The 27,934-nt window shown below is 36.6% G+C and overlaps 1 protein-coding gene and 1 pseudogene across 14 annotated transcripts in view; one reads left to right on the top strand and one right to left on the bottom strand.

Annotated features, from left to right (window-relative positions):
• The window catches only part of NRCAM (neuronal cell adhesion molecule), a 262,800-nt gene that overhangs the window by 108,096 nt on the left and 126,770 nt on the right, over positions 1 to 27,934 (bottom strand). For 12 of the 14 annotated variants that reach the window (XM_023538010.1, XM_023538014.1, XM_023538003.1 and 9 more), the window contains exon 3: positions 23,079 to 23,156. The exons of the other annotated variants lie outside the window; for them this stretch is intronic. The gene's annotated coding sequence lies outside the window, so the exon portion shown is untranslated. The remainder of the gene's footprint in view (positions 1 to 23,078; positions 23,157 to 27,934) is intronic. 14 annotated transcript variants of the gene reach the window in all.
• On the top strand, positions 10,524 to 10,642 carry LOC111747051 (annotated as a pseudogene).

Raw genomic sequence — 27,934 nt, 5'->3', positions numbered from 1 at the left:
GAAGGTTTTAGGTAATAGGGAGGCTTAAACATTAGCCTCATCAAATTTCGAGGGCTCCATTTCACCTCGGAGTCCCAAAGGACAGGATTCAGTGCTACATCCAATAAATTTGTCAGATGAAAAAATAATACTGTGATGAGGTATTCATCCTTCTTTCCCTTTTCATTCTTGCTGCATAAAATGTGGACATTTCCAGTAGTAAATTCAAAGGAGGAATAGAGGAACGACCTAAAGAGGGAAGAACAGAAAGCAAGAAGGATCGTGTCTTGATCATAACCTGTAGAGTGCCATACTGTCCTCAGGAGCGAAAAGCTAGACTTCTTTGTCCTGTGTAAAAATACTACTACTTCATTTAACTCACTCTTTTCCAAGTTTCTGTCAGCTGAACACCATTCCTATCTCATACACAAGCTAAAAAACATTCCCCTCAGACATTTAAAAAGGAATCGTTATATCCTTAAAAAGTTGAATCAGCAACTATCAGCATAGGACAGAGCAGGGTCAACAGTACAGAACAAAGCAGGCATTTTTACTCTTTGTGATGACAACTGTCTAAACATTTCTAACAGATTTCATGTGGTAATGTTTTTCTGAATGCCATCTTACAGAAGTTTAACAATAAAGAATTAAAGTCAAAACTTGAAAAGCTAATCAGAGAAAATGAACTGTAATCGTTTTTTGGAAGCTATATTGCATCAACATTTGAATATCCATTATTCCTTTCGTCATTTCAGCATTGTGCACTATCATTATCTATTCTTTCAGCATTCTGAAAAGGCTTTAGAATCTGCTGATTGTCATCAACTAGCTACTGAAGCCACAAAGCTCTGCAACATCGCTGGACCATGGCAAATGTAAAAAAGATAGTTAACTACTGCAAATAGGGTTTCTGTTGCCAGACAGACAGCGCTACAAAGCTGGAGTTACTGGTCACATCTGGGCACTTTCAGAGACCGATCTGTACATGAGCATGAACAAAACCACTTGGGATTAGTCACATTTCCAATGGGTCTACAAAAAAAACCTGGCAATTCCAGAATCTAATCGCTTAGCTGTTGGCAGATGAAATATACAAGATCAAAAGAAAAGAGCTTTGTTTCTGGGCAAACCCTTCCTCCATATACCTCTAATCCAACACCAAAGTAATTTGTATACATGACTGTTTTGAATTAAACATTCCATGGAGATATTTTATTATCTCCTGCATTTACTTTGGGTAAATATTACTTAATCTGACTCCTGTCTGAGTAATTAAAAATACATTATCTCAATGGAAAATAGAATTAGTTTCATTATGCAATTTATTTTTGAATTAAAAATACCCAGATAGCAAGCAAATGCTTAGAGGTCATAAGCCTTATGATACATAATTAGAAAACCAGAAATTCATGCAATTTAATGACTGGCATAATGACGTAGAGAAACACAAGTCGACTTCAACTAGTTCAAATATGTCATTCTTGACAGCTAAACATTGGTCATAAAAACTGACTAATGACAGCATCACCAGTGTTTTGTTTTTCAAAGAAATTTTTTCAAGATTTTATTTTTTTAGAGCAGTTTTAGGTTAAAAACAAATTGAGAGGAAGATACAAAGATTTCCCACTGTAGTCTCTGTCCCCCACATGCACAGTCCCCCGCATATCAACATCCCCCACCAGAATGGATACCATTGATGAACCTATACTGACATATCATACTCACCAAAATCCATGGTTTATCTAAGGGTTCACTCTTGGGGTTGTACATTCTATATATTTGGACAAATGTATAATGGCATTTATCAATTATTATAATATACAGAGATTTTCTGTGTCTTAAAATCCTCTGTGCTCTTGTCTATGCATCCCGCCCCCACCCACCCCAATCCCTAGCAACCACAAGTCTCTTTAATGTCTCCATAGTTTAGCCTTTTCCAGAATGTCATGTACTTGGAATTCTACAATAATGTAGTCTTTTCAAATTGGCTTCTTTCACTTAGTAATAGTCATTTAAGGTTCCTGCATATCTTTTCATGACTTGCTAGCTCATTTTTTGTAGCCCTGAATAATATTCCATTGTCTGGATGTACCACGGTTTATTTATCTGTTCACCTACTGAAGGACACCTTGGTTGCTTCCAAGTTTTGGTAATTATAAATAAAGCTGCTATAAGCATCTATGTACAGGTTTTTGCATGAACATAAATTTTCTGCTAATTTGAGTAAATACTAAGGAGTATATGATAAGAATATGTTTAGTTTTGTAAGAAATCTCCAAACTGTTTTCCAAAGTGGCTGTACCATTTTGCATTCTGACCAGCAATGTATGAGAGTTGCTATTGCTCTAATCCTTATCTGCATTTGACATTGTCAGTGTGCTGGAGTTTGTTCAGGCCATTCTGGTAAGTGTGTACTGGTATCTCGTTGTTGTTGTTGTTGTTGTTTTGGTTTCTTTTTTTACTATCGAGGTATAACTGATATACATTATATTAGTTTCAGGTATATAACTTAATGATTTGATATTTGTATATACTGTGAAATAATCACCACAATGAGTCTAGTTAACATCCATGACCATATAGTTACAGAATTTATTTTCTTGTAATGAGAACTTTTACGATTTACTCTTTTAGAAACTTTAAACTATGTAATGTGAGATTACTGACTATAGTTGCCATGCTATAAACCATATCCCTATGACTTATTTATTTTATTACTAGAAGTTTGTACCTTTTGACTTCCTTTACCCATTTCATTCACTTTCCACCCCTGCCACTGGAAACCAACAATCTGTTCACTGTATCTAGAATTATTTTTAAATTTATTTTAGATTCCACATATGGTATCATATGGTATTTGTCTTTCTCTGTCTGACTTATTTTACTTAGTATAATGCCCTCAAGGTCCATCTATGTTGTCACAAATGACAAGATTTCATTCTCTTTTATGGCTGAATGATATTCTTTTGTGTGTGTGTGTGTGTGTGTGTGTGTGTACACCACATCTTCTTTATGTATTCATCCATCAGTGGAAACTTAGGTTGTTTCCATATCTTGGCTATTATAAAGAATGCTTCAATGAACATGGGAAGCATACATGCTTTCGAAGTTAGTGTTTTTGTTTTCTTCAGATAAATACCCAGAAGTAGAATTGCTGGATCATATGGTAGTTACATTTTTAATATTTTGAGAAACCTCCACTCTGTTTTTCATAGTGCTGCACCAATTTACATTCTCACCAACAGAGCACAAGGGTTCCTTTTTCTCCACATCCTTACCAACACTTGTTATTTCTTGTCTTTTTTATAGTAGTCATTGTAACTTGTGAAAGGTGATATCTCATTGTGGTTTTGACCTGTATTTTCCTGATGATTAGTGATGTCCAGCAACTTTTCGAGCATCTTTCATATACCTGTTGGCCATCTGTATGTCTTCTTTGGGAAAATGTCTCCTTAGATATTTTCTTTGCCCATTTTTTGATTGGATTTTTTTTGTTGTTGTTGCTATTGAAGTGCATGAGTTCTTTATATATTTTGGATATTAACCCCGTATCAGATATGATTCACAAGCACTTTATCCCATTCAGAAAGGTGCCTTTTCATTTTTTCTTGGTTTTCTTTGCTGTACAAAAGCTTTTTAATTTAATGTAGTCTACTTGCTTATTTTTGCTTCTGTTGCCTTTGTTTTTGGTGTCAAATCCAAAAATCATCTCTAAGACCAATTTTAAGGAGCTTACCACCTATATTTTCTTTTAGGAATTTTATGGTTTCAGGTCTTACATTCAAGTCTCTAATCCACTTTCAGTTAATTTTTGTGTATGGTGTAAGTTAGTGCTTCAATTTCATTCTTTTGCATGTTGTTCAGTTTTCACAAGATTTATAGAAAAGACTGTCCTTTTCGCATTGTATATTCTTGGCTCCTCTGTTGTAAATCAATTGACCATATATGTGTGGGTTTATTTCTGGGCTCTTTATTCTGTTCCACTGATCAGTGTGTCTATTTTTATACTATTACTATACAGTTATGATTACTATAGCTTTGTAATAGTTTGAAAGCAGGGATTGTGATGCCTCTAGCTTTGTTCCTCTTTCTCAAGATGGCTGTGGCTATTTGGGGTCTTTTGTGGTGTCATACAGTCATTATTAATTTGCATATTCCTGATGACATATGATAAAGCATCTTTTCATATGCTTATTTGCTTCTGTATATCTTCTTTAGAATGTCACCAGTTTTTAAATATATGTGTGTGTATATTTCATGTAAATATGGAAAGTGATCAATATTTCTCTTACCTTGCCTGAAACTAATACATTACCCCACATTCTTAGAGAGGAGAGGGGAGGGGAGGAGAGGAGTGGGGGAGGAGATGATAAAGAGACAGCTTTATCACCTCATAAGAGATGCTATAAGTTGACTATAATCTTAAACTAAAACTTTTTTTTTAAAGTATCTTAATGGTAAATGGCCACCATTTTTTGAAAGAACAATGTGGTAGTATAAAAAAAGATTTGATTGGCATCAGAAAGTCTTTGTTCCAAACTACTGGTCTCAAACTAAAATGCTTATGGGAGCTAAGCAGTTAAAGGGTGAATCTCCCAGCAGAGGAACAGGGACTCAGGCCCTGCTTATTGGACAGCTGAGGGTCTGCCGTCACTCAGCTCCAGCCGACTATGGTCAGGAGAATACACACCCAGCGCTTCCAGATCACCGAATGTTTTTTAAAAGCCAGAAATTCAAATTTTTATATGAAATTAACTGTTTTTAAAGTGATAGCAACTGATGTAAAATTGCTGTATGGTTCCAAGATAAAGAAATGCGTGGAGGGCCAGATGCTGTCTAGCCTTAGTGCCGCTACTAAGTAGCCATGGTCTCCTCCAGACGGGTTCCTTATCCGAAAAACACGTGTCCAAGTTTCTCTTGGTACCAGATGCCTGTTCTTATGCTTTTATGTAATAAATTTCTTTATTTGTGGAGAAACTGTTTAGAAACTTTAATTCTCAGTAAGTGAGAGTATTGAATACATAATTATCAAAGTCAGAAAGGACAATCACAAAACGCTGAAGCAATCTCTGTCTGAGACTTGACTGCTCATTCAAGACTATGATTTATCCACAGAAGTTTTATTATTAAACATGCCAAATGTAGTTAGGTAAATAGTCACCAACCAAGAAGAGACATGAAAGAAGTTTCAGTATTTGAGAGGCAGTGGTCAAGAACACACGCTGGAGCCAGCCCGGCCTGGGTTCAAAGCCTGTTTCCCCACTTACTGACTGACTTATGCGAGTTACCTAAAATCTGTGTGCCTCAATTTCCTCATGTGTAAAAATAGGGATCACAGTTCTTACCTCATAGGGTTACTATGAAGTTAGCCGAGTTGGTGGTTGTGCTTAGAACAGTGTCTGACACATAAAAAGCATTAGAAGAGAATTAGCTATTGTTATTATTACTATTGTAAAACATGTAAATAGCTAAATCCACCAAATTTTCTACACTGGTTAAACTAGCATTTTACTCTAAAATGTCTGAAAGAAATTAAACCTAATCTTCATCCAGTCAAGGCCAAAATCAATGCTTTGCCTAAACAACTCCACTGGCAACTTGTGAATGAGGACTCAATATGCTACAATTCACAGAAATCTAACAGAGGTCAACTCAGGAAACGCGGGTCAATGCAGTGGAACGGGGGCCATTCGAAATCGAAGGGTATGAATGCCTCGTCCTCGGTTTCCAACCCCTTGTGATTAATTAACAGCCTTACTGCATCGACCCACCAGCTGTATCCTAACTCATATGGTTGACCCCAACTGAGGACTTACAACAGTATAATGAAAACTGTGCTTCTAATTGTCCAGCAGGCAATCGTGGCTTGGCTAAGAAAGGCTCTTTTCACTCCCCTCCTTTCTGATTAACTAGATGGCTTTATAAATCCTCTTAATAAGTTCATTTGTGTAATCCAAAGCTAGCTGTCCTTCCTTCCTGCTGCTAAGAGGGCTCAGCTGCTTATCTTTGGATGTGACCCATCAAAAGAGAATTGTTAAAAAATTGTTTTTAATCTGCTAAATTGACAAGTATCTCTGATCTCACATCTCCCCCAATTTAGTAATGTTCTCCTGTATCATAAAGGAAGTCTAAGTGAATGCAAAACTGGCAGAAATCTTTTCTACTTTATATAAAAGCCCTTATGATTGTCTCATAAGCAGTGAATTTGATCATTGCTAACAGGTCCATGTAACCTAGATAACATTCAAACAGAACTTTATCATTTCTAAATGGTTTCCATATGCATTATCTCATTTATTCCTCCAAACAGCTCAGGCAGTTCTATTATCACTCTCATTTTACTAGCCAGAAAGCTGAGGCTCAGAGAGGTTAAGTATCTTGTACAAGATCACATAACTAGTAAGTGTTAGATACGAACTTGATTTCAGGCCTTCTGATTTTAAATTGAGTGCTCTTTCCATTATAATTACTCATCTGTCATCTCTCAGCCCCACACCTGTCCCACTATACTGCTGCGCTAGGAGTGCAAATTAAATTCCACACTACTTTACCAGTTCTTTTCATTTGGTTCTGCTAACTGGAGGTACTGGTGGGCAAGAAGAAAGAATGATAAAGACAAGATTCTTGGTTTCAACTGAAAATGAGGCAGTTGATGGTAGTTGCTGTAGTAGCAATGAGGCTGGTGTGGTTCTGGACACTCCAGCAGCCCAGGAAGGACCAGCACTTTTTTAATGGTTCCAATTCTGGTTGACACAGCACCTCTGGAGTAGATCCAGAATCAAATGCAAGTGTCTCCAATCCACTTGCAACAGGGAGAGTAAGTTCATGGGCTCTAGCCCAGGGATGTTTGCTGCTTCTGATCTAGGTATCACCTCTTCTTCCTTTTTGCTCTTCCAACACCCACCCCCCGCTTTCTTTCTTTCTTTCTTTTCTTTTCTTTTTTTTTTTTTTGCAGCTACAGACTTTCTAATACATTCCCTTGTTTAAAATACCTAAAATAGCTTCTGTTTTCCTCTGTACCTTGCCTTATACAAATATACCTGCCATGTGGCAACCTTTGGGAGAGAGATATAAAGCAGAAGATGCTGTCTCTGTCTTGAAGAAATCTATAACCTATCTGGGTAATAGAGCTAATACACTTGAACCAAGAATAAACAAGATAAAATAGATACAGTCAAGGGCTAAGGTAAATGGCACACAGACTACTTGTGCAATGGGAAAGTACATGGGTACTTTATCCTAAACTCCATTTTCTTGGTGCAAAGAGTGGGACTTGCACTTGTATTTCTCCTTCAGGTCATGGTCAAATATGTTCTCAGCCAGTCCAGAAGCAGCCCCTCCTCCAGTCCACTCTTCTGGTCTTTTGAATTATTTCCCCTCTCTGGACATGCTTGGTTTATACTTCCTGCTCAGAAGCCATCTCTACTGCCAAGTTGCCTGCTCCATTCTTGTTAAGTTTCCTGTTCATTAACTTCTGGCTCATTATAATATTAGCAACCCTTAAATCCACATTTGCATCACCATACATAAGAAACTTTTGTCAATAGCAAAAAGGGGCACAATTACTATACATATGTAATTTGGGACAGAACTATTAATCACAACAGGGGTTAAGAGAGGGAGAAAAAATGATTAAAAGATTGCCAGACTGTCAAAAATTTTTTCAGCCCTTATTAAATTTACTGATTTTTCCATTTTTTCTCCCATCAAATTAAATTATTCTGTATCATTTGGGATTTTTAAAATATCTACTCCTTACTGAGGGCTTACTCTGTTCCAGATCCTTTGCATATGTTAACTCTTTTACACCTGTTCAAAACCGAAAGTTTTCCCATTTTACAAATGAAGAAAGCAAGGTCCACAGTGGTAAAGTTACTCTTCCATGTTCCATGAACTGGCCCTGTTTCTGTGGATGGAGGACAGCATTTGTAACAACCACCAAGGAACCTCTGAGGTCAGTGTCTCCTGTGCCACGGTACAGCCTCACGGGGCAGAGCCTCTTCAGGGCACTGAGCACAGGCTTAACAGGAGGGGCTAAAGAATAGCTTAGCTCTTCTCTGTGTTATACATTGGGATTCTGCACACGACTTTATTTGAAAAGGGCTCCACTGTACCTGCTGAAGAAGTGTACCTGAACTAGAACAGAGTTCCCAGAGGTTGTCTGCAAGAAACAAAGATTATTTCTTTGTTCCACATGGTTACGGATGGAAATCTGTCCTCTGCCTACTGCACTTTTACACACCTCAAGGTCTTAAGAAGGATGGAAAAAACAGGGCAACTATTCAGAGAACCACCAATTTTCAAGCGACTGGCATCTTTTTATGCTTATAACTTGTGGACAAGGCTGAGTCTCTACAATTTTAAAGTTGGGAAAGTTTTTTATTATACTTTCCACTCGTATATCTTTTCTTACACAGATGCTAGCCCTTCTCTCTACCTTCAGTTATTCGGTATCCTGATATCGTACCCTGGAAAGAGCTAAAATATGCAGCCACTAAAGCATTACATGTGGGTGTGACCTCAGAGCTTTCATTTCAGCAAGGATTAAAGCTTAATGTCTCTGGCATATGGGAGAGGATATTAGACAACTCAGTGCTAATCCCACATCTGATATGTGACTGCAACAATAGCAGCTCAATAAATATAGAATTAAATAAGAAATCCGGGCTCTAGCAGAAGTTTAGGTATTAGCCAGTAGGCCAGGCGGGCTCCTAGCATCCTGAAATCACTATATGAATGCATCAAGGGCAGGCCTTGGGGGTTGATAAAGATTTTTACTGTATTGATAGGAAATAAGTTGACTTCAATGTTTGTACCAGAAAACACAGACCCAGCAAGTGGGAGACTGTTAGGAACATTGTTCTGATTCATATGGTTTCTTGTGCTTTTACAATTAACAAATTAAATGAATTATTGCCAACGGGGAACTGCTAAGAAACAAATAATGATAATCCCTCTCCCTAAATTATCTGTTTCCCTCAACCATTATAGAAACTGCTGTGACTGGCAGAATTCTTAATGTTAGTTATATCTCAAGCAATGCATTATTTTAATCCAAATGAAAATACTGGGCAAAAAAATCGAACTTCTTTGAGGACAGGGTCTTTACTTAAAATATATGCGGCTGGGCCAGTTATGAGCCTTCTCTGTGTCACTGCCAGGAATTAGTCACAAGCCAAATGCCCAATCAGTCTTTGTAAACTTATGATTAGCTTTCATCCCAACAAAGCCTGTATTTGTCACTGGAATATTTGCTTCTCCAATTTCTGGTTAAAGAATCAGTGACACACTTCAAAGATTTTGGGAACAGTTTCTGTTTTTTGTGAAGAGCATTTGTTCTCTCAAAAACAAATGCTAGATTTGTTCATTTGCTCCAAAAAAATGAGGAACATTTCTTTTGATTGTTTTCCAACTCCACCTCTGCATTTAACAACAGGAATCCACAATACCCTTTCTTCCTGCTGGCAGAATTTTTAAGTAAGCTGAGTACTACATTATGACATTTCTGAACCCAGAGAAGTCAGAACGTTACAAAAAAGTAAGGCAGAATTTATTTAGCTAATGACATTATCTGACAAAGGGTTGAAACTTAACATTTTCAGAAGTCTACATTCATTCGTTCATTGGCTCAATCATTGAGAAAATTAAGCACCTACTATATGCCAGGCAGTATTCCTGGTGCTGAAATACATTAATGAATGTAAGACAAAACTTCCTGCCCTTGTGGACCTTATAATGAAGTGAAGGCAGACAGATAATAACAAAATAAACAGTAAATTGTATAGTTTGTTAGGTGGTAAGTATTATGGAGGAAAAAATAAAACCAGAGAACTAGAGAGGGAGGTAGGGGTTCCAAGGGGTGTGTGTGTATGTGTGTGTGTACATGCATAGGTACACTTGCTCACCAGAAAGTGATTTTTGAGCAAAGACCTGAAGAAGAGGCAGCAAGCAATTGGGACATATGCAAGAAGAGTGTTCCACACAGAGGGAACCACAGTGCGAAGGCCTTAAGGTAAGGGTGTGCCTGGCTTCTTCAAGGGGCATCAAGGCGGCCAATGTATTGAGAGCAGAGTTGGAGAGAGGAACAAAAGTGAGGTCAGATTAAGGGCTTTGGCTCTGTATATGCTTAATTAGGGTAAAGAAAAAGTAAGTTTTTAAATTCGAAACTATAATATCCACAATGCAACACTTGATAATAAGAAGATAATAAAACTAAATACAAATTTAAATACAAATTCATGTTGCAAAGCCATACTTTATTACTAATGATCATATTTAAAGAAAAAAGTACATATTAATTATGAACAGTGTCTGAAGGCATCACTGAAATTATTTTCATCTAAGTAGGCAGGAGATTCATAAGTGGATAGTTTTTAGTATGTGGTGGTTTAAGGCATTCGTGGAATAAGGCTCCCCATCCAAAAAGAGAAACCTTCTGCATAGAATTCTACTACTTGAATCTAATGATAGGATTTTATTTTTCCTTCTTTTAGATCTTCATGGCCATTTATTTTCCAGATTCTTCTATTAAAACACAAACACTAGTCTACGGCCATGCTACCCTGAACAAGCCCAATCTCATCTGATCTCGGAAGCTAAGCAGGGTTGGGCATGGTTAGTACTTGAATGGGAGACCACCTAGGAAGACCAGGTGCTGTAGGCATAAAAAATAAAAAATAAGGGATTGTAAACTGACAAGGTCCTTACAATCTGTGAGGTCAACCAAGGGTTGCCTTCCCTAAAACAAACAAACAAAATAAATAAAAATAAAATAAAACACAAACACTAGGTTAGGGTGGGAAGAGGGCAGGAAAAAGAGTAGAAGTCACATCTATAGCTGTTATTAGGCTATTTCTTCTGAGTAGTAGGCAGCTATCTGCCTTTGAAATTTTGTGTGTATAAATCATGGTTTGGATTTCTATAGAAGAGGTCTAGGAGGAAAAAGTCAGATGCAAGGTGGTGACAAGGTAGGAAAAGCAAGCTTTAATTGTAACTATTTCTATTAATGGGGACAAATGTTATACCTCTGAGGAATTCACACTGATGGTAAAATTCCAAAAACTTTTTTTTCAGATATAATAAGGTAAGAAAAATGGCCAACACTGCTGTCATACCACCTTGTAGAAGGCAGGCATTCCTGACTTATTCCTGTGTTATTGTTAGGCCTAGAATATCTTTTCTCTTTCTGTAGCATCCATTTATTCCACACAATGTTCATGGACACAGAAGGGATATTTAGAACCATGGGAGCAGTGTAACAACCTTGACAGCCTTTAGATTTATTATTTGATGTGAGTGAGCAGCAGGGTAATAGCTTTGACTTCCATATCCGACCATATTTGCCAAATACACATAGTACATTGACCGGAACTCCCAAGGTCAAGGGATTTCCTTATTAACGAATTAAGTATGCTGATGGGCACATCTTTTGCCCAGGCAGAGGCATGGTGGTGAAGCACATGTCCTCTGGAATTAGATTAACTTGGTTTATCCCTGCTCTACCATTTACTAGCTGTGTGTCCATGGGCAAGGTATTTAACTCTGTAGCTCAATTTCTTCATCTATAAAATGAGGATGATAGCCAGTTACTGTGAGGATAACATGGGTAAAACATGTAAAGTGCTCAGAACATGTATGGTACATAGTAAGCCTCAAATATGGTAACTTTTATTATAGTAGAACATAATGGGTTTCAGAGTAGGTATCACTGAGAACATTTAGGTTCTGCTATTAAGGCATTACTGTCTACATACAAATCTAATCCTTCTCAAGAAAGAAAGAAAGAAAAACCCTTATAGTAAAAATAAAAATACTGCTTCGGGCATATTTTGATTATTCTCAGTTGTTCTTGTTACACTATGTTAATTTTACCTTATTAAATATTGAAGAAAGGCCATCAACATTGGGAAGACATTAAGATATATTATATGAAATTAAACTAATTTGTCTTTATGAAATACAGCCTTAGAGGATCCCAGATGTTATTTTTACAACAAATATCTATTTTTTAAAAAGGCCATCATGTCATACATGTGTCAACAAAACAGTAGTGTAAGAAAAATGCATCCCTGGCTAAGTTGAGGCCCTTAGAGAAAATAACTTGCCTCCACATAGTGCTAAACGAGGGACAACACTAAAATAGGAACGAGGCAAATGAGCAGTCCAACGAAGAATGGCAAATGTCTACCCTGGTGGGGCACACAGGCTAGGAGGAAATTCAAGTTAATAATAAAGGGACCAGGCAAAATTTGTATCAGATCTGGCTTTACAACCTTGAGTGTCTTCATTTTCTTTTCTTATTACAAGATTAAAATTATAGTGCTGATTTTGTGGCACTAAAATGTTTTATGAATCAACAGAGGCTCAATCATAAAAAAGAATGTTTTCTAATTTGAATACTTTTGATCAAAATAATATAACTTAGCAATAGAAACCTTTAAAAAAGTGAACTGTTTTACTTTACACCTTATTCAGGGAACAAATCTGACTTATACTGAATATATATTTCCACAGAACTAGATTTCAATAACTCATAAATTCTCATTATAAATAATTCTTTATAAAAATAAATTAGGAAAATGCATATGATTCTCTATATTCTATAAATAGAGGTAAAACATTTCATTACAGTAAAGAAATCTATAAGGCACAGCTAGATAATGCTAAGAAAAAAGATAATTTTGATAAGAAAATGAATGTAAATTGTAATGAACTCTCTAATATCATTTACAAAATATCCTAATTTGAACAATTTAAAAATAGTGCCATTGTATATCCTAACAAACATTCCCATTCCTTTTATCAGGAAGCAAATTACTGACAGATGATAAATGCAATTTTATTTCAGATGCCAAAGTGTGTTATATGTCAGTCAGATTCAAAGCAGTGCAAGTAAAATGTAAAAAACAAACCAGAAAGGTTTTTCCACAGACGACATTTATAGAAATTAAAGAAAGTATTAGATAGTTCTCCAGAAAATAGGTTCCATGGCCCACATGGATCACCAATATGACTGCTAGGACAACAGAAACTAGTAAAGAATTGGTACCAGGCATCTGGGAGGTCATTAGCAACAACAAGACTTAACTGGAAGCAAGTAGGGTGCCCCTATGGCATGAACCACATTATTCCTTACTATTCCATCCCATGTTTCTGGGATAAAGAAAAAGAGTGTCAAGTCAAATATGGAGATTTTTTTTCCTGTTTATCTTATGTACATGAGAAGTAGAATGGAAATTTGATCATTTTTTCCCTTTTCCATTTGATTGAATAGAAGATGAATGGACAGCAGTATTAGTTTTGATTAGGAAATATCTAGGAGCTCACAATAAAAAATTTATGAATATAAATTATGATCTGGGCATTTAAAATTATGATTTGGAGCATTAATTATGCCAGAATTTGCCCATAAGTACATGTGAATTCCCTCTATAGCCAATGCATCATGTTAGGACACAATTTCTGAGACTTGTGATTCATCTTAGCAAATGCCCTAGGGTTAAGCCATCTTTCATCTAGAAATCTAAAATAATTATTAAAATGGAAATGATTCATGGAAATATCACCTCAGTCATTTGGAATGTATCTAACTGATCATCCTTTCCAAATAGTGACCATAGGACAAAAATAAATAAATAAAAATAAATAACTACAAACATAACAGGAACAGAAACAATGCAGCTCTTTCCCATTACATTAAACTCAAATTTGTCTGGCTAGTAATAATGACATATTGTCCCATGTTGTTGCTTCAAAAAATGTTTCCAGTGACCTTTGAGAAAGCTATGTACTGTTTTCCTTCATTTTGCCCTTGGCAAAATTTTCTTTGTTTAGGTCACTCTTTGAAAATGTCATTTCAGTCTAAATCGTGTACTTTTTAGGTCCCTAGGTTAATAAGAGTTTTTGACTTTTTGGTTTCCACAGACAGTTCTTCTCTTGGAGATGACTGATGGCATTAATTCTCCTTGAATGTGGTCCATGGACAACCACCCCACTTCAATAACGTTTACTGATTCTAAGGACAACCTGGGATGATCAGTTATCATGCTGCCAGCCCAGTTTTCTAAATTCCAGCGGTGGAACTCAATTACAGCAGAGATGTCTCAACTAAGATTGTGTTCATGAAATAATGAGACAAAAGCTCAGCTAAATTTGAACAAAATGATGGAAGGCAAGAGGCCTTTCTGTTCTCCAGCTGCAGCTTGCTTGACTCCTGGTCTCTCCACTTACCATTCCCAGAGCCTCTCTCCTAGTTTTGGGATCTCACTACTCATGCATCTACCACAGCAATAGTTATTTATGACTAAACTCTATCTTCCTCTCAAAAGCAGCCCTCTGCATTTTGTATTCTAGTAGTAACACCACCATCAATCTACACAGTCTCTAAAGCCAGAGGTCAAGCCTTGCTTGTCCTCATTCTTCACTCCCAATTAGCATGTAAGTCCACTGAAATATACTCTAAACTGTCTCCTTCTCTGTAGCCCCTTTGCCAGGATTCTGAGTCAAGCTCTCTTGCTCCTTATCATCTCTCGCCTACTAATGGTTTTAGCTTCCAATTTTACCCATCTGTTCTGCATACAGTTGCCAGGGTACTTGTTCTAAACTCAGACCTAATTATGTGACTCCTCTATTTAAAATCCTTAAGTAGAATCCTACACTAATCTCAAACTTCTGGCTCAGACAACACTCTCCAATCTGCCTTCAAAGCATCTCTAATTTCTCCACCTTCAGTCATAACGATATACTCAAAGTGTATTGACAGTAAGGTTTCAATAGTATGTAAACAGTCGACTTAAATGAATATAACTAAAGAGTGTAAGTCGCTAAAGGGCACTAACCATATCTTTTAATGCAGACTGCATTATTAGAACCTCTTGCAGTTCTCTCTATATAAGACACAATCAATAATATTTATTAATGAAGATGGTCACCATATAGGCACTAACTGTAGGTTCTATAAGTTAGTATTTTATTTGTATGAATGAAACTCAAATAACTCTAGAATAAACTGCGATTTATTTTCGGTAAAGTGGTGGGAGTCTAGGTTCCAGTATTGGCAATGATCTCATAAGTCATTTATCGTGGTTACTGCCATGTGACTACTCTACTTGACTCTCAGCTGAAGGAAATCTGTTTTATAAAAGAAAGTCTTTTAATTATTTACTCTTTATAATAAAGATCTTTCCATGCCATTTTTATGTCTGTTGAATCAATTACTGGAGCAAGGCAGCTACATTTCACTAATAAACATAATTTGGACAGATTCAGCAAGTCCATTATAATGTAGGTATTTAAAATATACTTCCTCACTGAATTTAGGGGTTGTTCTACTGAACAAAAATCCTAATGTTCAAAGGTTTGGTTGTAGGAAAACGAAAATGTCTATCAATTCACTAGAAAGGTGTTCTGAGTGACCAACAACCATCAGCAACACATGGGAGGACCCAGAAAAAATTAAGGAGAAAGTTTTCCTGAGGGCTGACTTCTGGTTTGGGTACATAAAAAATATTTGTTGATTCAACAAATATTTACACAGCATGAACTAAGTACCCAGGAAAGTGCAAGAGGCTGTCTAGAATGTATTTATTTTTTCCTACTCTTCTGTGGCAAAAAAAAGTTTTTAAAAAAGGACCTCAAAAATATATATCTGTCAAATAATTTATTTTGCAGAACAAATCAAATTTTTTTTATATTAAAATATATCTGTAGTTAGAGTCTCTATAAGAGGAAAATGTTATACAATGAAGAAATATTTTACAGCACACTTGGAACTTTTCCACATTTTGAATAATTTTAATATGGTAGTTTTGTCTAGTTATATTTATCAAATTCTTTCTCAGGTTTGTTTGTTTGTTTGTTTGTTTGTTTTGCCTCAGGGAACAAAGCCATTTGGGAAACTATGTTAACTACGTGTTCTCTGCGCTTACTGACAAAAAAATTAATAGAAACCTGCAGAAACCATTTCCCCTGTGCTCTTTCTCTACATGGATTGTTCTTTGCCTTCCATTTTCTCCTTTCATAACCCGTTCCTATGTCCTTTCCTTCACTAGGCTAACAGCTTCTGTCAGCAAGGCTTTTATTCAGTGCAGTAGGAAAAGCTTTGCAGAAACACAGATTAATCATGTTTGCTGCTTCTCTTTGTTTACCCCTTCGGTTCTTGCAGAATTCGAGCAAACCAAAAAAATGCATGTCTAATCACAAATGTGAACCCCTCTTAGACAGTTATTTTGGTGCATTTCTCTTTTAAACATATCGTATAATTAAAGCTTCTCTGAAAATCAAACAGTATTAATTTTCCCCTATATGTCTTCCACATCAAATATGTATTATAATGATGTAAACACATATTCTGTGTATCTTGAGTTCCAAAAGAGAAGTTAAGGATACAAATGCCAAGGAAGTAATTCAATATTTTATTTTTTATTTTCCACAACTATTCCTTGGGATACAGACATAACTAAGCAATTTAAAGTAATAATAAATTTGGAGTTAGATATCATTAATTAAATAACAGAAGCATGTAGTCTATGACTCTTCAAAGTAGACCTTTGAATGGTTTTATCACCATTGAGTTTAAATGAAATAAAAAATCTTCACTCAAGTCTTATTCTTGAAAATATAAGAATGCCATTAATTTCATCCAATAATTAAATGGGATAACTATTGGTGACTTCACCACTTGCTTATATAATAGTTTCATAGTCCTCTAACATATCAAAGTTCTCTGCCATTCAGGATGAACTTGTTTGCTCTGCTTTTTCCAGTGTTAAGACATTTTTCTGTTAAAATGTTATAGTTGGAGCCCAAAGGCATTGGGGCAGTAACACCATCACCCCAGCATTAAGGAATCATTTCCTCCATGCTTTGTTCTTCTATCGACATTTTAGAACATGGCTTTCTCATTTTGTCACTGGCTGAGAATCCTAGGGTCAGAAAGTTTATAAAGTAGGAGTAGAATTCCTGTCTCAAATAACAAGTAAATGATACTAAACAAAAATTCTCAAATTCTCAACTTTTTCAAACCATTAGCCAAGCAGAACTCCACCAAGATCAGCCTTTCTGTAAACAAGATACAAAAAAAGTGTGGTTTAATGGGAATTCATAATATAGCAAGTTATAACACTGGATGAAGCTGACTAGAAATGGAATTGCCCTGGTTGGACAGAGGAATCCCTGCCTCTGTGAGAAGCAAGTTTCCATCTGAGATGCCAAGTTTACCAAGTGCCTAATGGACAGCCCTTTTGCATATCTCTTCCTGTATTATTCCAGTGAAAATTGAACTCAGTAAGTATTTTCAGCTTTTCTCTTTACAAAAACTTTGAAATGAACAAAAATGAAAGCCAGGGGAGGATCATCTATAGGACAGACAGATGGCACCAAGAGTCTATGTTTAGCTAGATCATTCCTTCTATAAACTTCATAGTGTATAGAGTCCCTGCTACATTTTAGTATAGAACACTTTTGTGAGAGGAGAACATTTCTGGAAAAACTCTCCTAGATCTGTACGGTTTTACTTATAAAGGCAACGGTATAAAATATACACACAGAAGACCCATGTGCAAATGGGCTCATGTGAGCGACACAGCAGCCAGCGAGGAGGCACATCCCGCACACCTCAGGTGCAGTGGCAGCTTAAGGAGGCATCGCAGGAACACATTAATCAACACATTTGAGGAATGCATTAATCAACACTGTCATGATGGCTGGCATGCTGCATTGTTTAGCCATGCATGCTAACGAACACAAAGCAGCAATATGAATGTGAATTTCCACATGCTGCAAGAAACAAAGCTCTCTCAGGACTAGCCCCATGCACCTTATCCTACTCGACACTTTCAATAAAAATTATTCTCTCCTGAATTTGCACTAGTTTATGAAGTTAGTTTCTGCAACAGTCAACCAGAAACAAAGATGCTTTACAGACCAGCTAAGTTTGACAAAAGCTGTAGAAATGCCTTCTGCAGATATGAAAACTTGAATTCTTTCAAGAGGTTTCTTTCTTCTTATTCTTTTCTTTTCCTCACAAAACAAATCAAGGCAAAATAAAACAAAACAAAGCAAAAAAAAAAAAAAAAAGTCCAAGCATCTATTTGTGTATGCAGTCAGATGTGACAGCAACATACTGCATTATCAGCAGGGGCTGGGCCAGCCTCCTGCTCCACACTGGGCATCATTTTCCTCCTGGGTAGTTCCCTAGATAACCCTCCTGTCAGGATTTGACTCCCTCCAAAAGCAGCCAAGGATGAAATGTCCAGATGCTGGAAGGAAGGGCTCTGATAAAGAACCCACAGAACCTAGCTACACATTTCTACCTTTGTGTGTGCAGTTATGTGGACCTGAATATTTAAGGTTTTCCAGTATTATCAACACTTAGAATATCTCACTCAGTAGGTTATTGTGCACAAAACTCAATAAATATTGATTTTGGTCATGAGAAGGCTGAACATAAAAATTATAATTCCGAATGAATAAGGGATACCATTTATAATTATCATTTTGAATAAGTTTCTTCCTCTCATGGGCAGTTATTTCAGTAGAGTTTGAAGTTGCTGGGAACAAGGGTCACAAGGCAGTGACTCCTCTCTCTGGTGGCAGAGTTCTAGTCATTACAGTGAGCCCCCAAATTAAAGCCTATAGTCCACTGAGCTAGCCTTATCTCATCACCAGCTCTTATTCTAGTGACTCTAGAAAATATTTTAAAACTACAAGCCAAAAATGCAGCAGAGGAAAACAAATCTGATCTATTAAGTATCTACAATGAGCTATTAGCAAAGATCACCACATCAGCCCTTGGTGTATAACTACTAAGTCGCTACACATTTCCTCTACCGGAGTGATTCAGGCAATTTTCTCCTTCCAATTTCAAAGCAGATATTTCTCCCCACTAGACTACAGTGAGAGGAAAGAGGAGAAATACATGAAAGTTGCAAGATTTCTCTACTGACTCCTAGCACTAATTGTTGCTGCCACAGACACATGATGCCACCTTTCTCACTCTCTCACCTTTGCACAATTACCCATCTCCCACTACGATCTCCTAAGAAAGCATGCTGATGTCTTTTTTTCAGATACCTTTCAACCATTCTTTCTGAGCCTTCAGTGACAGCTACCAAAATGAACAGCCCAGAATAGTGGGAGGGGGACAGGGTGGGTTTCCAGAGAAAAAAAGGTTGTGTCCCATAAGAATTACAAGGACAGGATGCAAGGGGCAGAAAGGACTTAATAAATAAAGGCATCCCAATCATGGATGCCATAACTCAGAGCTAAATATTGGGAAGTGTATTATAATTCAACCTCCCTACAGAATCTCTGTACATTAGATTTAATATGTTTTCATCTGACCACAGGTCACAGGTATTACTCTGACTCCACATAGAAATGGAAAGCTGGGCAGTACACTGGGATGCAAGAATAGAATGTTTGTTTCTCATTCAGCTTCCAGGAATACTGCATTTTAGTAGGGAGCAGTCATTTCATGAAGCAGTTTGCCATGATCACAGTGGGGGGATTGTCCAAGTGTGCTAATGTTTCAAGAGGTGTGGCCACCCTCGGCACATGTCAGGGTGAAGAGAGAGTAGGTTAGTAAGTATGAGAAAAGATTGTTCTGATTTTCTAGATCAGTGGTCCCCAACCCCTGGACTGTGGACTGGTATGATCCATGGCCTGTTAGGGACCTGGGTCACACAGCAGGAGGTGAGCAGCAGGCAAGCCAGCGAAGCTTCATCTGTACTTGCAGCTGCTTCCCAGCACTAGCATCACCGCCTCAGCTCCACCTCAGATCATCTAGCCTCAGATTCTTATAGGAGCACCAGTCCCTGGTGCCAAAAAGGTTGGCGATCGCTGTTCTAAATGACAAAATACCTCATCCATTGTAAAACAATAAAGAGGTGAATATCCCTTGCTCAGATTTAGACTCCTATCTTGGTTTTTGTAAGTTCTAAGCTTCCTAGGCTAACTATTTTTATTCATGAGCTTTTCATCTCTAGTTTTGTGTCTCCTAGATTTGTCTGGTGTAACATAGCATGGGATAAAGCTTCTCAGCTTTAAAATGATGCTGTAGGACAAATTTTTGATAGATCTTTTTATTGTTAAGTAGTATTAAAAACAGTAGTCCTATTTGGACTTTGTAATAAAATACTAATTCACACCTACAATCAACTTAATTATGATAGTCTTTTTACTGTTATCACTTTTACTATTATCTACTCAAAATGTACAGTTGACCCTTGAATATCATGAGTTTGAATGGTGTGGGTCCATTTATACGCAGATTTTTTTCAATAAATGTCAGTTGGGAGTCTGTGGATGTGGAGGATCAAATGTATGCATCGATCTATGCCATTTTATATAGGGGACTTGAGCACCCACAGATTTTGGTATCCGCGAGGTGTCCAGGAACTGATCCCATGCAGGTACCAAAGGACAACTTAAGTTTTGGGGGAGTCAAAAGTTATGCACAAATTCTTGACTGTGTGGAGGGTTGGTGCCCCTGCATTGTTCAAGGGTCAATGGTAATGACCATTCCTAAGATGTATGCATATTTTTTAAAAGTTAGTACTCTAATAAGAACGACTTTCAAACCATCAACCAAAAACAATTATTAAATAATTCCTATAATCTGTCAGAGTTTTCTTGTTATATAGCTTGCCAAAAAGAAACATGCTTTAAGGTACAGCATAGCCATAATTCTTCAGACTCATTATGGTTACAATCAGGACCAAACATACACACATGCAGCCAGAGCAGAAAACCAGTTATTGAGGTGATTTGGGGACTGTCCCTTCCCCTCACTTGGGTTGCTTACTGAAATTCCACCATTGCTGAATTTTAGCTAAAAGTGTTTCAAGCCAGGTAAAAGGCAGATTTCCTTGGAGAGAATTTACACATTAGCATTAATGATGAATGTCAACACAGTTTTTATATGTGACAGGAAATTGAGACAGGTAGCACTTTTCAGAGAGGAGGATGTAGGGGTTCACAAACCACAGTTCTGGCCAGACCACAGCACCCTAGTGGACGTGGGAAAGACTACTGAAAACACTAGGGAGTTACAACAAAACTTTCTCTTTCTAATGTCAGAGGCTGAATTCTTGAATAGATTGGGGACATTCTGAATACAAGTGTGCTTTAGAATTTTGAGAACTTTCAGGGAGTCTTTGTGAGGCACAGGAAAGAAATGGGGAAGACACTCAGTATTTAGTTTCAACCAGATTAAATCATTCACAAAGATAAAATGAGATATTTTAGTGGCTCCAATAGTGCCTAACAACTAAAAGTTCACTTTAGTCATTTAACAAAAGACTAGACAAAAAGATCAATGAGAAGAATGTACTGAGAAAGTAGAACTGAACCTTTTCACTTGTTGCTCTGGAAGATAGAGATTTTAAGTCAAATGACTCTCATGCAATGAACAGAAGAGAAAATAATGAAAGCAGCCAGGAAAACTCCCTTAAAAACCGCCTGTGAGCGCCCTCACAAGTGAGAAAGCACCATTTATTGAGCCCTGTCACTGCCATCTTAAAGGAGCACTCCTTCCTGGTGGTCCCTCTGCTGGCCTTGTCTTCATGTGTTTTTCAGTAGAAATCACCATTTACTGTTAAGAACTTGGTCTTGCTGTCCTTTTATCTTTCCTAGATGTGACACAACATATTGCCTACAGAAGAACTTGCCATAACTTACTGCTGACGGTGTTTTATTGGGAGGCCACTTAACACAGCCACTACTAATCCCTAGTTCCTGACAACTGTGATTTGTATATAGACTTTCATGTCCCTGTAAGAACAGACGGATCTTACTATTACATTGCTTTACCTTGCAGGTATTCTTTATTTTATGAAATATGGACACTTGTTGAAGGGGGTGTGTATAGGTATATCAAAACATTGTAAAATAAGTCATTTTACATTAATTTAGAGAGCTTTCTATTAAAAGAGCCATTTGTACAAATTAAGGCTCTTTTGTTATTGATCATAATTACCTAACAGCAATTTCATTAATCTTTACTAATTTTCACTTTTCAAGAACTCTTCAAGCAGAATAAAATGTATGTTATTTGATTTACAAAGTAGCATTCTTCATTTCCAGGCTACTTATTTGGGGATTTCTGGTGGTATTTTGAAATATCATGGAACAAGTTAGTCATATAAAATACAACACAGTGGAAGCAAATTCAACTAAGGCATGAATCATTTCCTCTTAAATACGAAAAGCATCTGAATGAATCCATTTAAGAATTCCAAAGGATGAGGGACAACATGCTTAGAATATTTTACTACCTCAAAATCTTGCATACAATCTTCTTTTCTTAATTAAAGTCCATGAAAGTTTGTCAAATGAAACCTACAAGGTAAAGGACTAATTGAATAATCATGCTCTCTCTCATAAATTCCTTAAGTAAGCCATTACTGGTTGAGATACAGTCTCTGAACTGTGTTCTAGATCTCCAACTAAGATATTTTTTATGAAGTTCAATATTATAATAAATGGCTTTTCAGAAGGCAACATAGGCCAGGCAGAGTCCTTTCTAAAGTTGATAATTATAAATGACATAAATAGGAATGGGGTGGACAGTGGGGGTAGGAAACAAGGAGTAGGGAAGGGATTTACAAAGCAGAAAGCACTTATCAAAGTAATATTTACATTTTCCAAACAGACTATTGTATTATTTGGACTTCATTGTGAGACAAGAAAAATCACGTACAGATACTATGTTCTCAGATTTTTGATAAATGGTTGAATCAAAAAGGCAATTCTTCTCTTGTAAATGATTCCCATAATTTTGAATCTTTAATTTCTTCAGAAAATACTATTTACTAGCAATGCTTTTAATTCTGCTGCCTATTTTCTGATTCATAACTTAGTAAAAGAAAAATCTTGTTACTATGAAAGAATATGAAGGGCTGGTTTTCTTTGCTATGTACTCTACGTATTTGATCTATCCTCTTTGACAAGCAGTATGATTAATGTTTTTGTATCTATATTCCTACTCTCTGTCTTTTATCTTACTCCCTGGGTTGAAAAGTATTAAATATGGCAATAATATTACATAATCACATAATTTCATGGTATAATTCTCTTCTCTTATGAAGATAAACTCCTACCTTTGACGAAGGTCTTCTTATCTGAATAAGTTGTTCTTCCTTTTAATTCTTTAAACCAAAAGTCATTTTAGCATTGCTCTGTGGGTTGAAGAGTGGGGAAAAATGTTAACATGACATTTGTCGTCAGTCACAGCAGATTGTCAATACATTAACTCCATTGACTCTCTGATGGGAAACACAATTACAGAGAAAGCCCTGTAAAGAAAGACAAATTATGAATAGATTTGCCAAAATACATCTCTACTGGTTTCAATCAAAAATGACAGCAGAGATGACTAAAACTTTGGTGGCCATCGGTTTAATGGCCACCAAATTTGTGTCTGTTTCTTCTTTTCAGTTTAAGGGAATAGAGGGTTTTTGTAATGCATGTATACTGTGTGGCTAAAACACTTCCTTGCTGGGCTGCTTATTGTTATTATTATTTAAATTTTTTATTAGTAGAATAGGAATTCTTTTGACTATGTTTGAAAGGCCCCAAGTTTTTGATAAGGGTCATAAAAAGATGATGGGAGCATCTAAGAGCAGAGAAGACCCTCCTGGGCTATGACAAGGGCTCAGCTATGGGCAGTTCTGGAGCTTGATCCCCTCCACCTCTCCTCTCCTCAGCCTAAATGTTTCCTTTACAGATATTCTAGCTGAGAACTGGCCAGAAATGGACAACACAGACACAGCGTTGAACAATCACAGCTGAGTAAATTAGGTTTCATTTTTTTTAATTTTTTTTTAATTTTTTTTAAATTTTAAACAATCAATTCAGTGACATCCATGGCTTTCTAAAGGAGGATTTGTGCCTTTTTGGACTTTGGACTTTTGTAAACAGAACTCATACTATCAACCTCTGAAAAACCCTTCAGAGACAAGAAACAAGTGTCAATTCAAGAACTCCTGGCTGCACTAAAATATTAAGACAACTATGAATCTCAAATGATTCCATTAATGAAATAAAAATATGTGTAATCAGTTCAGATATTTTTGTTTCTATATGTGTTATAAAGTATTTTCTGCCTTAAATTGCAAAAAGCTTTATCTTAATTACATGTAAAACCAATCTTAATAAAGATTTTCATTAGATTTGATGCAATGATATTTTATCAGAACAAAATGTTAATGTTGTGAAGGTTAGTGATGCTTCTTTAGAATTAAAACCCATTTTATAGTAAAAATTTTTAGAGTAAGGTTTTAGACAAGGTTTCTTTCCTTGTCCTTCAGTTCCCAGTTTTTAAAAAATCTCTAGAGGTATATAGAAAAGAGTACGCAAGAATTCGAAGCTATATCTACAATAATTCATTTCAACAAACATATGGAACATTTAATATGTATGTCAATACATGGGATAAATATAAATAAGGAAAAAAATAATAAAAAAAAGAGAGAGATGTTTCCTACCATAAGGGATCTCAGTCCACATGCTAATGGGAAAAACAGAACTACCACCAACTACCATAAAATGCAGTCTTTATAGAGCATTATGAGATCACAGAAAAAGAGGGCATCAAGGAAGGATTTCTACAGAGATAACACTCAAGATGAACCTTAAAGTTGAGTAGGAAAGGCATTCTAAGTAGAGGGAAGGGCAGGAGCAAAGGAATGGCAATGACAAAGTTCGGTGGTATGTCCCCACTAGTAGAGCAATGAAACTACAGGCACAGTGATGTAGGGGGATAGGGAGCTTGGCAAAGAGGGTAGGCTATAGAGGTCATTTGGAACCAGAGGGCAAAGCATCTTGAGCAAAAACCAATCGGTAAGTCTGGACTTGAAAACCTGAGAATAGTGTGGACCTATTGAAGGTTTTAGGCAAGAGGAAAGAATACTTGCCAGTAGTGAGGGTGACTGACTGAGAGAAGGTAGAGATTGGAAAGGGAGATTGTTTAGGGGTGTTTCAGTAACCGACATACAAGATTCTTCACTTGTAGAGTAACTTCTGCCTCCTCCCTAAGCCCACCCTCAACAAGCACACATTTGACTCCTCACCAAGATGAATCGGGATATACAGATGGAATGCAAATTTAGGGGTCAGAACACTAATTTGACCACAATATCTGATATTATTGCACATCTTTTTATTTTCTCAATGGAACACTTTTGTGATTTTCTGTTTTCCTAATATGTGAGTTCACCTTGATAGGCATAACTTGATTAGGTTATCACGTGAGTGTAGTCTCATTTCTCTCCCCGCCACATAGCCATCTCTCCATCTTTCCACCATCTCTCTCCTCTAGTGTGGTTCAGCTCTGCTTCTGGGCCTGCCCAGAACATGAGGCAGGTGACTTAACACAGTGTATACTTGACAGTAGGGAAAATTCCCTCTATATCCTTTTTTCCTATTGCTGGCTGTGGGCCTTGGATTAGTCTTTTCCCTCACATTGCAGTGTTAATGTTTGACACTGCTTTGGGCTTACGGGAATTAGACCCTGTCTAATGGAGCATTTTGCTCTCAGGTCATTCAAGCCAACTTCATTTAGGAGACAGAAGCCTGTCACCTTTTCTAGCCTATTATAATAGAGCTCTGTGTATGGGTACTCAAGACCAAATCTTCAGCTAATAATACATTTTTGCTTGTCTTGCTTTGTCAGTGTCCCCACTAAAAATATCTCCTTTGGGGACCTCATAGGCAGAGCAGAATGTAAGCATTCTTGGGTCCTCTGTCCACAATCCTTCATCTCCAAAAAATCATGGTAAGGTGGATATGCAACTCAAAAGGGTAGTTTGCTCCTTCCTTCTTAAAGTTTCTTCTGAACCAAATTTCCTTGTATGATAAAATCAACAGATTCTTAGAGAGTGTTGAAGTTTGCTGAACCAAGCCCTTTAGGGGAATCTTAACCCTAACTATTTGACATCCTTCATTGTGTCTGAAGAACCTACACCACATTGTTGTGTAGCTATTGCTGAAAATCTATATCACAGATGAACCTACAGCTAAATATTGGGGCGTGAATCGATCAAATACACGTCAATAAAATTAATTCTACTATAATTTTTACCTGGAAGAAATAAAGGAACTAAAATTTAATGAGCTACTACTATGTCTCAGACCCTATCTATATATTGCAAATAATGCACCAATTCTGTAAGTATCATTGCTTTGACACAGAGGCAAAAATTAAAGCTCAGAGAGGTTAAGTAAATGACCTTAATTACACAGCTAGCAAGTAAGACATCTGGAATACAGTACCACTTCTATCTGAATCCAAAAACATGTGCTGTTTCTACTTCATCCTATGGTTTTTGAGAGAGTGAGGATGCTACTGAGATTTAAAAGGAGGGCAGCAGCGGATAAAGTTGTCAGAAAGAGTCGTCACACTGAGAGGGAGGAATTGAGGAAGCCAAGAAATAAAAGGATCAGGAAGGGAGGAGGGTGGTCCACAGGGTTCAAGCTTGCAGGAAGGATGCAAACAGGGAGAAATCAGCAGCTGTTAGTGGGGAGTCCCCACAACCTGAGCTGGTAACTGCCACCACCTCTCTGAGGGCTGTGGTTTCCACCTTTAAGTGACACCTAACTGCACTATTATGTCTATGCCCCTCTGCCAAGTACATTTTTTATTAATAATGCTTCACAAAAGAGGCAGGTATGAAAATACAACTAGGTATGTTATGGAAGATGATGTTTTTGAACACAAATTTTAAAGGAGAGTCAGTGTGGTTCTTTGATTAGTTTGAATAGTTTTTAGTATAATTCAATTCAGGGTAAATTGTCCTAAAAAGAATATATGTAGTTTTGCATAGGTATGGTTTCCCAGAGATATCTTGTGGGAAATTATTTCATACTTGCTTATGTGTCTTATTGATAGGGCACTGCCTCATTTTTAACCTCCCCATGATGATTTAAACCCTCAAGCCCTTCATGGGGATGTGAAGCACAGCACAGGGAATATAGTGAATAATATCATAATAACTATGTATAGTACAGTGTCAGGTGGGTCCTAGACTAATCGAGGGGATCCCTTCGTAAATTATATAAATGTCTAACTACTATGCTGTACACATGAAATTAATAAAAAATAATATTAAATGTAAATGTTAATTGAAAAACAAAAATTAAAAAAAAGCCCTCGAGCCTTTGCAAAGACCACCAAAAGATTATATGTTAATTCTATTACCATGTTAGCAATTATGCCAAACATTTCTAGGAAATGAATTTTTGTTACATTCATTACTCTTGCTTTGACAACTGTGTCAGTGGGCTTTCATCACTTTGAAACACATTTAGGTCAACAGAATATGGTAATAAATCATTGCTAAGGGTTATTTTTCCAATAACAAAGTAATAGTTTAATTTTTTTTTTTTACCAAAATACAATCAACGTATCCTGTTAAATAAAATCACTCCTAAGTCAAAAGGTCAAGATGAGATCTGACGTAATTTAAAAGTAGCCTTCAGAAAAGATGAATAACATCAAGGTGGAAAAGGTAGGAAACCCAATGGCCACAATTCATACAGTAAATCAAGTACAATAAAATGATTCAATGGTGCATAAGTATAACATAAAAAATTCGATAATTCTTGCCTTAGTCGCACTTGGAAAAATAAAATAACAAACCTCTTAATCTTTCCAAAGTAAAATGAACTATTGATTGGCATAAATTCTTTGCAGGATTTTTTAAAAATGAGAATCCATAACATTTACTATAACTGAAAATCTGTTATTGCAAATACTATTAGGTAAAAATTATCATCAAGCAAAAATGTTCAAATTCTCATTTGGTTTATACTCTCTGCAACAACTGTGAGGACAGTAAAACTGTTTACTCTTTGGTTCCTGTGATGTCGATTTCTTAAAACTGGCCTTATTGATGATATAGCAAAGGATAGATTACATTAAAATATCAAACACCTGACCCCTCAAGCCAATTCTGCT

The sequence above is a fragment of the Pteropus vampyrus genome, unplaced genomic scaffold (assembly GCF_000151845.1).
Source record: "Pteropus vampyrus isolate Shadow unplaced genomic scaffold, Pvam_2.0 Scaffold208, whole genome shotgun sequence".
Taxonomy (NCBI): Eukaryota; Metazoa; Chordata; class Mammalia; order Chiroptera; family Pteropodidae; genus Pteropus; species Pteropus vampyrus.
The sequence above is the reverse complement of the archived record's forward strand: the minus strand, read 5'-3'. Positions and strand labels throughout refer to the sequence as shown.